The 7,783-nt window shown below is 35.5% G+C and overlaps 1 non-coding gene across 1 annotated transcript; it reads right to left on the bottom strand.

The window, feature by feature from the left end:
* Nucleotides 1-5,614: 5,614 nt before the first annotated feature.
* On the bottom strand, nt 5,615-5,721 carry LOC141699184 (small nucleolar RNA R71). Its single transcript, XR_012565666.1, has one exon. It is a non-coding gene; the product is annotated as a small nucleolar RNA R71 (small nucleolar RNA).
* Nucleotides 5,722-7,783: the final 2,062 nt, after the last annotated feature.

Raw genomic sequence — 7,783 nt, 5'->3', positions numbered from 1 at the left:
CATCCCAAAAGAGGAACCTATTGATTGGGACACCATCAATTTGCCTACCTTTTTAACCACTCTTCCACTACCAAAGAAACAGAAAAGAAAATCCAAATCTACACCTCCCCTAAACTCTAAGAAATTCACTCAAAAACATAAACCTAACCCTAAGCCACCCATTTCTAAAGATGATTATGTTCACATCTGTGACATAAAAGAAATTTCAGACATTAAACTCTATCTGGATGAGCTGGAGGATGTAAGGGGAATTGCTACTTACAGACAGCTACCAGAGAGATTGGTGTTCAGATACAAAGGAGCTGGGGAAAGAATATGGCCTCTCTACAGGATTCTGAATGAAGGCTACTCTACCTTGATCAGAGTCTTTTCAGCCATACAAAAGGATTCTGGCTTTACCAGGACTGCCAAGACTGAAATTCTCAACAAGATTGCCAACATAAGGAAAACTTGGAGGGAGCCCAATGCTTTGCCCAGAACTTTACTCATTCAAGAAAGGGGAACTACAATTCACAAATCACCTCATTGGTTGATGGAATTCAGAGTTGATAAAGGAGTCAGAAGATTTTTCAGACTTGAAGACCAACTCAAGATTGCCAGCAATGAAACTCTCAAAGAAATGCAATCTAAGTTGGATATCAGTGATGAAGATGAAGCTGAATTCTTCAGACAACTCCAACTCCAAATTGAGGAAAATGACAAAGGGCTAGGAAAGAAAACCAGGGATCAAAGAAGAAAAAGATGATTTGCTCAGGCTAGTGGAGCATCCTTGGAAACACTGTAAATCTTCAATTACCTTCTAGTACATACACTTTTGCAGCACTTTTAAATTTCTACTTAGTTTCAGTTCATATATTTGTTAAGTGTTTTGTTATCATCAAGTTAACCTTGAATTTATGTCTACAATTCTTATAGACATAAATAGGGGGAGATTGTTAGGAATATATGTGCATTAGTTTGATGATATGTTTAACAAAACACTTAAGTAGAAATCTAGTGTTTGTAGCCTCAACGGATAAGACCACTTTGGCTATCCGTTGATGGTGTAGCTTTACTTAGAAATAAGTCTAGTGTTGTAGCACATTTCAGTCTCTGAATTTGAGATATAATTCTTAAATGTTGAGGGAAATTATAAGTCATGTTGACTACTAAAGGATATGCAGATAGGAAGGCCAATTGTAAATATTTCATGCTTTGTAATTTTGTATAAATGAAATGGTGTCAACGGATAACTTAAAGACCTTCAACGGATGAGAAACAAAGCTTCAACGGATGTCTCTAAAGCTTCAACGGATAACATCCTTCAACGGATGAGTGCATCAACGGATAGAGCTTCAACTGCTAACACATCAACGGATAAAGCCATCAACGGATGAAGGCTTCAACGGATGTTCTGTTAAATAGCAGTTGACAAGTGTAGTTGTACCTACAAACAGAGGCACATGGGTTGACAGAGACAACTGAGATGTGGTAGCCTATTTCAGGAACATCATAAAAAGCAGCCGTTCTACTCTAGTATAAAGAGGCAATAGTCAACAATGCATTGGAGTAAAATGGAGAAGAAACAAGTGGAGAACTTATTTTATTATTGTATTTTTTATCTTTGTCTTCACTTGTAAACTTGGTGTTATATAAACCAAGTAGCAGCTAGTAATTAGAAAAGAATTTTTCCAGAGCTGTTTAGAAAAATCTTGAGAAAAATTATCTAGTTTGTACTAGGATGCAGCTGTGATCAACTTCTTGAATCACAGATTTTCTGAAATACCATCTCTGGTGGAACAACAAATCCACCAGAAAAGTTTTTAAGGTCTGTTGTGTTCTGTACTTTTGTGCTTGAATATATATCTGTCTGTATTAGCTTAAAGCAATTCACACACTTGTTTATCTTAAACACACAGCCTTTGAAACTGAGATCTCAGAGATATCGACAAGTCACTTTTACATGTAGAGATCACAGAAATATCGACAAGTGAAATTCTTTATGTAGAGAACTCAAGATGTCAACAATTCAAAGTCAATATAAAGAAAGATATCAACAAGTCATTCTGCATGAAGAAGTTTAGAGACCTCGATAAGTACATTATACCTGTAGAGAAATCGAGACATCGATAAGTCATTATACTTATCGATATGTCACTTCTCTACATAACAAATGGAGATCTCGACCTACTATCTCAAATTCAGAATACAGACAAGTTCAAGATTCAAGATTTTCGGTCAACAAACAATTATTCACTGAATTGGAAATTTTAGAAAAGCAGCTTGAAGAATACAAGATCAAGGGCCAAGATTCACTGGCCAAACGATGTTCACAGACCTGCAAGATTCTGCACAGATTTGCCAACACCAGAAAGAGAAATAGTCAAGGTTGCTTTAGAAATTGGTTTAGTATATTTTAGTACAAGTTTTGTAAATCCGTGTTGCTCGTCTATAAAGCATGCACGGGTCCTTAGTTTAGAAGTAACAAACAGATCTAGATTTTCTTGTATTCTCTCAAAATAGAAGGTGAGTTCTTAATTTTCAAGAGGAGAGATTTGTAGCAAGAAAAACTCAATTAATACAATTCAGTGAGTTTTTGATATTGCTTGTTTTGTGTGATTCTGTGAAATATAATATCTTTACATATCTTATCTTCTTTGTTCAACCATAATCCAAATAGCTTAAAAATAAAGAAATGTCCAATAAACACATTCCCCCCTCCCCCTCTATGTTACATTTCATTGCATTTAGTATCTAACAAGTGGTATTAGAGCAAAATCTGAAAGTAAAAAGATAAAGATCTTGGAAGAATGAGTTCTCATAAATTGACAAACATCAAGATACGTGCTTCTGACAAGATCAACTACACACTATGGAAAAAGAAAATGATGTTATTCATAAGGATGGCCAACACCATTTACATTCAGATTCTCAAGAATGGACCTTTCATCCCTATGAAAAGAGTTTCTAAATCTACAGATGGAGACATGGTCATACCAGCACATTATGCACCCAAAGACCCGTTAACCTACACAGAGCCTGAAAAGGAAAAGGTTGCACTGGATAACAACTCATATAAATTGAGTCTCTTGAAAATATAATGTACAACGACATTATCAACTGTGATTATGCTAAACAGATTTGGGAGAAAATTGAGATACTGTGTGAGGGAACAAAAGAAGTTAGATCTAACTAAAAAAAGATCTTAGTGTCTCGGTATGAGGGTTTTATCGCTAAACCTAAGAAAAGTATAACGGATGTTTTTGAGAGGTTCAATAAGCTGATAAATAACTTGCAGCTTCATGACAAAAACTATGAAGCTGAAGTGGTCAAATTGAAATTCTTGCTCACTCTTCCTGACCATTTGGAACAGAAAATTTCTGCTATTAGAGAAGGAAGAGATTTACTTGTATGGAATCTTGAAGACTTATGAGCTGGAAAGGTTATAAATAAAGTCATTAAGAGCTGGTCAAGGACATGTTATTGATGGAACTAGTGCCTTAGTTGCCAATGACTGTAAGTCATCTGATGATGAACTAGAAGCTCAAACTCTAGTTTTCCAAACTGTTGAGCGAAAGAATAATGAGCCACAGAAGCAAGCCATACTGGAAATTAAAGAGGATGAATTATACATCCTTAATGAACTGGATGAGATGGACCAGTCAATGGCTTACCTTGCAAGAAAATTCTCCAACATAAGGGTCAAGAAGCCAAAGTTTTTCAAGATCAAGGGTCAGACTTCCAACAACAGCTGCAATTGGAAAGGGAAGATACAGTTCAACTCAATTAGCAAAGGTAGCTACAGAACAAGATATGTTGATAGATCAAATATAAGATGTTATAACTGTGATGAGTTAGGGTATTTTGCTACTGAGTGTATAAATCCAAAGAAGGTGATGAAATATAAAGCTTATTTGAAATTAGAAGCAAAGTATGAAGCTCTCTTGATAAAGCAATATGGAAAGGCTTATATTACAGAAGGCAAGAGTTGAGATGATACTGATGAAGATGATGACAATGAAGAATTTGGAAATTATGCTCTTATAGCTCTAGAGAAAGGGCATCTAAATCAGAGGTGCCAACTCTAACCACAATTGATTTAAATGCAGGTCAATATAAAGAAACTGTTGAAAAGATGAGTGTAGAGATGTTTTATATCCACACAAGCATGATGGAACCTACTGAGGAAGTGAGTAGCCTATCAAAGATTAAGAAGCAATGAACCATGATGTTCCTGTGATGCTAAAGAAAGTTAATGCACCTCTGTTCAAAGCTTTTGAGGTTGATTTTAGTTAAATTGAGTTGGTCATCAAGCAAGAAATTGCAGATGAAGATCCACTCATACTGCTGAAAATGAAAAGAAGCTGATAAGTGGATTTTATATCTACTTGGAATGCTTCATTAAGGCTTAAGTTGGTGTTTTGGACTCAAGTTGTTGGTATTTTTGATATGTTTTTGTGTTATTGCATTCCAGGCTTCAGTTAAAGGAAGAAAGAAGCTTTTCAAAGAATTATCCTAACAAAAGATCAGAATTGGAAGCCTAGGCTATTCTCAAGTTGTAGAGAATCTCGTTAGCTTCGCGTGGGCAGTTGAATCGCCTAATTCTGACGAGCAGAACTCAAGATAGATAACTTGCGCATTAAAATCGTTATGTTTTCAATTCTTATAGACATATAAGGACTAAGCATAATTGGTGTATATTCAACTTCTATCTCTTTTGTGGATGCTTGGTAGTAGGGGTATTCGTACAATGAAAGTTGGTGTTTACTAGTTTCGTGTTATCTGATTAATGTCATCACCATCACATGCTAAGGTTAAGAACAATGACTTTGAATGAAGTAGTAATGAAGTTAGAATCCCATGTTTATCTTATATAAGTAATTCAACCTTAATTCTCTTAGTTAATGCTATTTAGTATAATCTCTTAGTTTAATACAAACCCAATTTATTATTTGTCTTAGCATTGAGCGATAACCATACATTGTTGCATAGGTGCATAAATTGAACTTAACATAAACCAGTATCTGTGTGAACGAATCTGATTTATATCTTATACTACTTGCGAACGCGTATACTTGCGTGAATATTAGTGTGTGTTTTCGCCCTAACAAGTTTTTGGCGCCGCTGCCGGGGACTCGGTGTTAATTTTTAGTTTATGTGCTTATCATCAGTGGTCGTTAAAGTTCACTGACTCGGACTCTTTTACTTTCACAGTTTACTTGTTGTATTTCAGGTACTCGTTACAATGGGAGATCCAGCAGCACGAATGAAAGCCTTGATGGATTTTTCTCACCCCAAGATCAATGACATTCAATCTAGCATTGTCAGGCCAGCTATCACGGCTAATACCTTTGAGATCAAGCCTGGCATAATTCAATGGGTGCAGAATTCAATCCAGTTTGGAGGTTCTCCAACAGAAGATCCCAATTTGCACATTAGGGATTTCATTGAGATCTGCGACACCTTCAAGTTCAACGGTGTTTCTAAAGATGTTGTGAAGCTGATACTGTTCCCATTCTCTCTGAGGGACAAGGCTAAGAGTTGGTTACACTCTCTACCAGCTGGTTCGATTACTACTTGGGAAGATCTTGCTCAAAAGTTTCTAACTAAATTCTTCCCTATGGCAAAGACAACTGCAATCAGAAACGCTATTACTTAATTTGCGCAGCAATCGGAAGAATCTTTATATGAAGCTTGGGAGCGCTATAAGGAGATGTTTAGGAAGTGTCCTCATCATGGAATTCCTAATTGGATGATCATCAATAATTTTTATAACGGGTTGGGAGCACAATCAAGACCCATGCTCAACGCAGCATCAGGTGGAGCATTTTGGGCAAAGAACTATAAGGAAGTATAATGACTCGTGTATTTTTAAATTATTTAAATATGTGATTATGGAGATTATTAAATAAATAAAATATGTGTATTGGTTTTGGCCGCTATGTATTGTTTGATTATTATCTATGTGTGATTTATGGTGTACCGGGTTGTCCGCGTGATTAATTAAGGAATTGTATGGAATTGTTTCACTTTTAAAAGTGGATTTAATGCAAATTTATTTGTATAAATATTTAAATGTCTTTAAAATTGTATTTATGGTTTTACAATTACAATAATTATTTTTCGGATTTTATAAAATTGAGAAATCAATATTTTATTAATTATTTATCTTTAAATGATTTTCTGATTGCTTTTACTTGTAAAATCCGATTTAATTCTAGAATTTTTCAAAAACTATGAAACTCATATTTATTTAAGTTTGGAATATTCTGAGAATTTTAAAATTATTTCGGAAATTTTTGAGATTAATTTCACCCACGCGTTGATTCGTTTATTTGTTAAAAGCGGGTATAAATTGCATTTCAAAAATTATTTCAAAATTTCGAAATTTATGTTTTATTAACTTTGGGATATTTATAACATTTTATGACTACTTTCATGATTTTATGAATTTGTTTTAAGTGCAGCTTGGTTCATTAATTGTGAAATTCGGGTACGAGTTGCGTTTCAAAAATATTTTAAAAATTATGAAAATTTTATTTTATTTAGTTTCGGGATTTTTATACAATTTTAAAACTGATTTGGTAAATTTCGGGTTATTTTTTACCCGCGTAATGGTTCGTTAAAATGCGAAATGAGAGATAAAAATATGGATTTAACGAGGATACGTATTAGCTTATGGACACGTGTTCAATTTTTACGACCTGCTAGGACACGTGTAAGCAGCAGGGGTATTGAAAAAAAAAATTAATAAACCAACAAATACAAGCTCCTTTGTTCTTGTATCCATTTCTCTGATTCCTTTCCTTTTCTTATATTGCTTCGATTACCGCGTTTCTTTTTCTTTTCGGTAAGTGCCAGATATTTCTTTCTTTTTCCGGCGGGCTTTGTTGGTTCGCGATTGTGTCCAGTCCTGGGTTCTTGCTGATTGCGTGTATATACCTATCAGTGTGTATATATTTGCAGCTGACTGTTTTGGTTGCTACCTCTCGGAATTTCCGAGAGGTGTGGTAGCCTAGTTCTCTAACTGTTTCCTACTACTGTGTCTCTGTTATGTTAATTCTCCAGCCACCGCGCGTATGTGCGCGTGGTGGTAGGGGTTTGCTGCGATGTTGTTTGGGTTTGCTGTTACGCTAGTGGTCCAAATACTTGTTCTGTAATTTTTAATTTAATTCAACAATATGATTCTGATGTTGCTTCTGTGATGTTTCGAATTGTAAATTCAAAGTTTCGAATTATTTTGAAAATTTCAATCGGTGAAATTCGCGTCGGAAACCCGAAATAATCGGGTACCCGCGAATTTTACCGCCGTCGGCGATGAGCCCCGGCGAGCCGACGGTGGACGGTGATGAATTTATTCTGAGTCCTAATTTTTATAGAATAAATAAAATGAGTCGTGTAATTAGTTTCGTATGGGAATGGTTGTGGAATTGTGAAAATTGGATTGTGATTTGTGTTATTGGCGTCGATGATGTTTCTACGGGTAGTCCGATAAACAAAGGGAATGCTGTCCGATTTCCGGGAAATCGAACTACGGAAATACGGGAGCGTATCCGAGGATTATCGGAACGTCGAGCGAGTATAAGTAAATACATATACGTATGTTTTATACAGAACCTGATTGTATATTGCGTTGAATGTTCGGTCCAAAACTCAGTAACCCTAATCTCGTAAAATGACGAGTATACGTATTTTCTGAAAACGAGCACCGAACCGATTTTCGAGAACGTGAACCCTAAGTGATACGTGTATTATTATATGAAGTATGTTACGAGTCGGGTTTTGTTAACGTTCGGGTAGATTG

Source organism: Apium graveolens, chromosome 11, assembly GCF_009905375.1.
Source record: "Apium graveolens cultivar Ventura chromosome 11, ASM990537v1, whole genome shotgun sequence".
In the NCBI taxonomy this organism is placed as follows: domain Eukaryota; kingdom Viridiplantae; phylum Streptophyta; class Magnoliopsida; order Apiales; family Apiaceae; genus Apium; species Apium graveolens.
The sequence above is the reverse complement of the archived record's forward strand: the minus strand, read 5'-3'. Positions and strand labels throughout refer to the sequence as shown.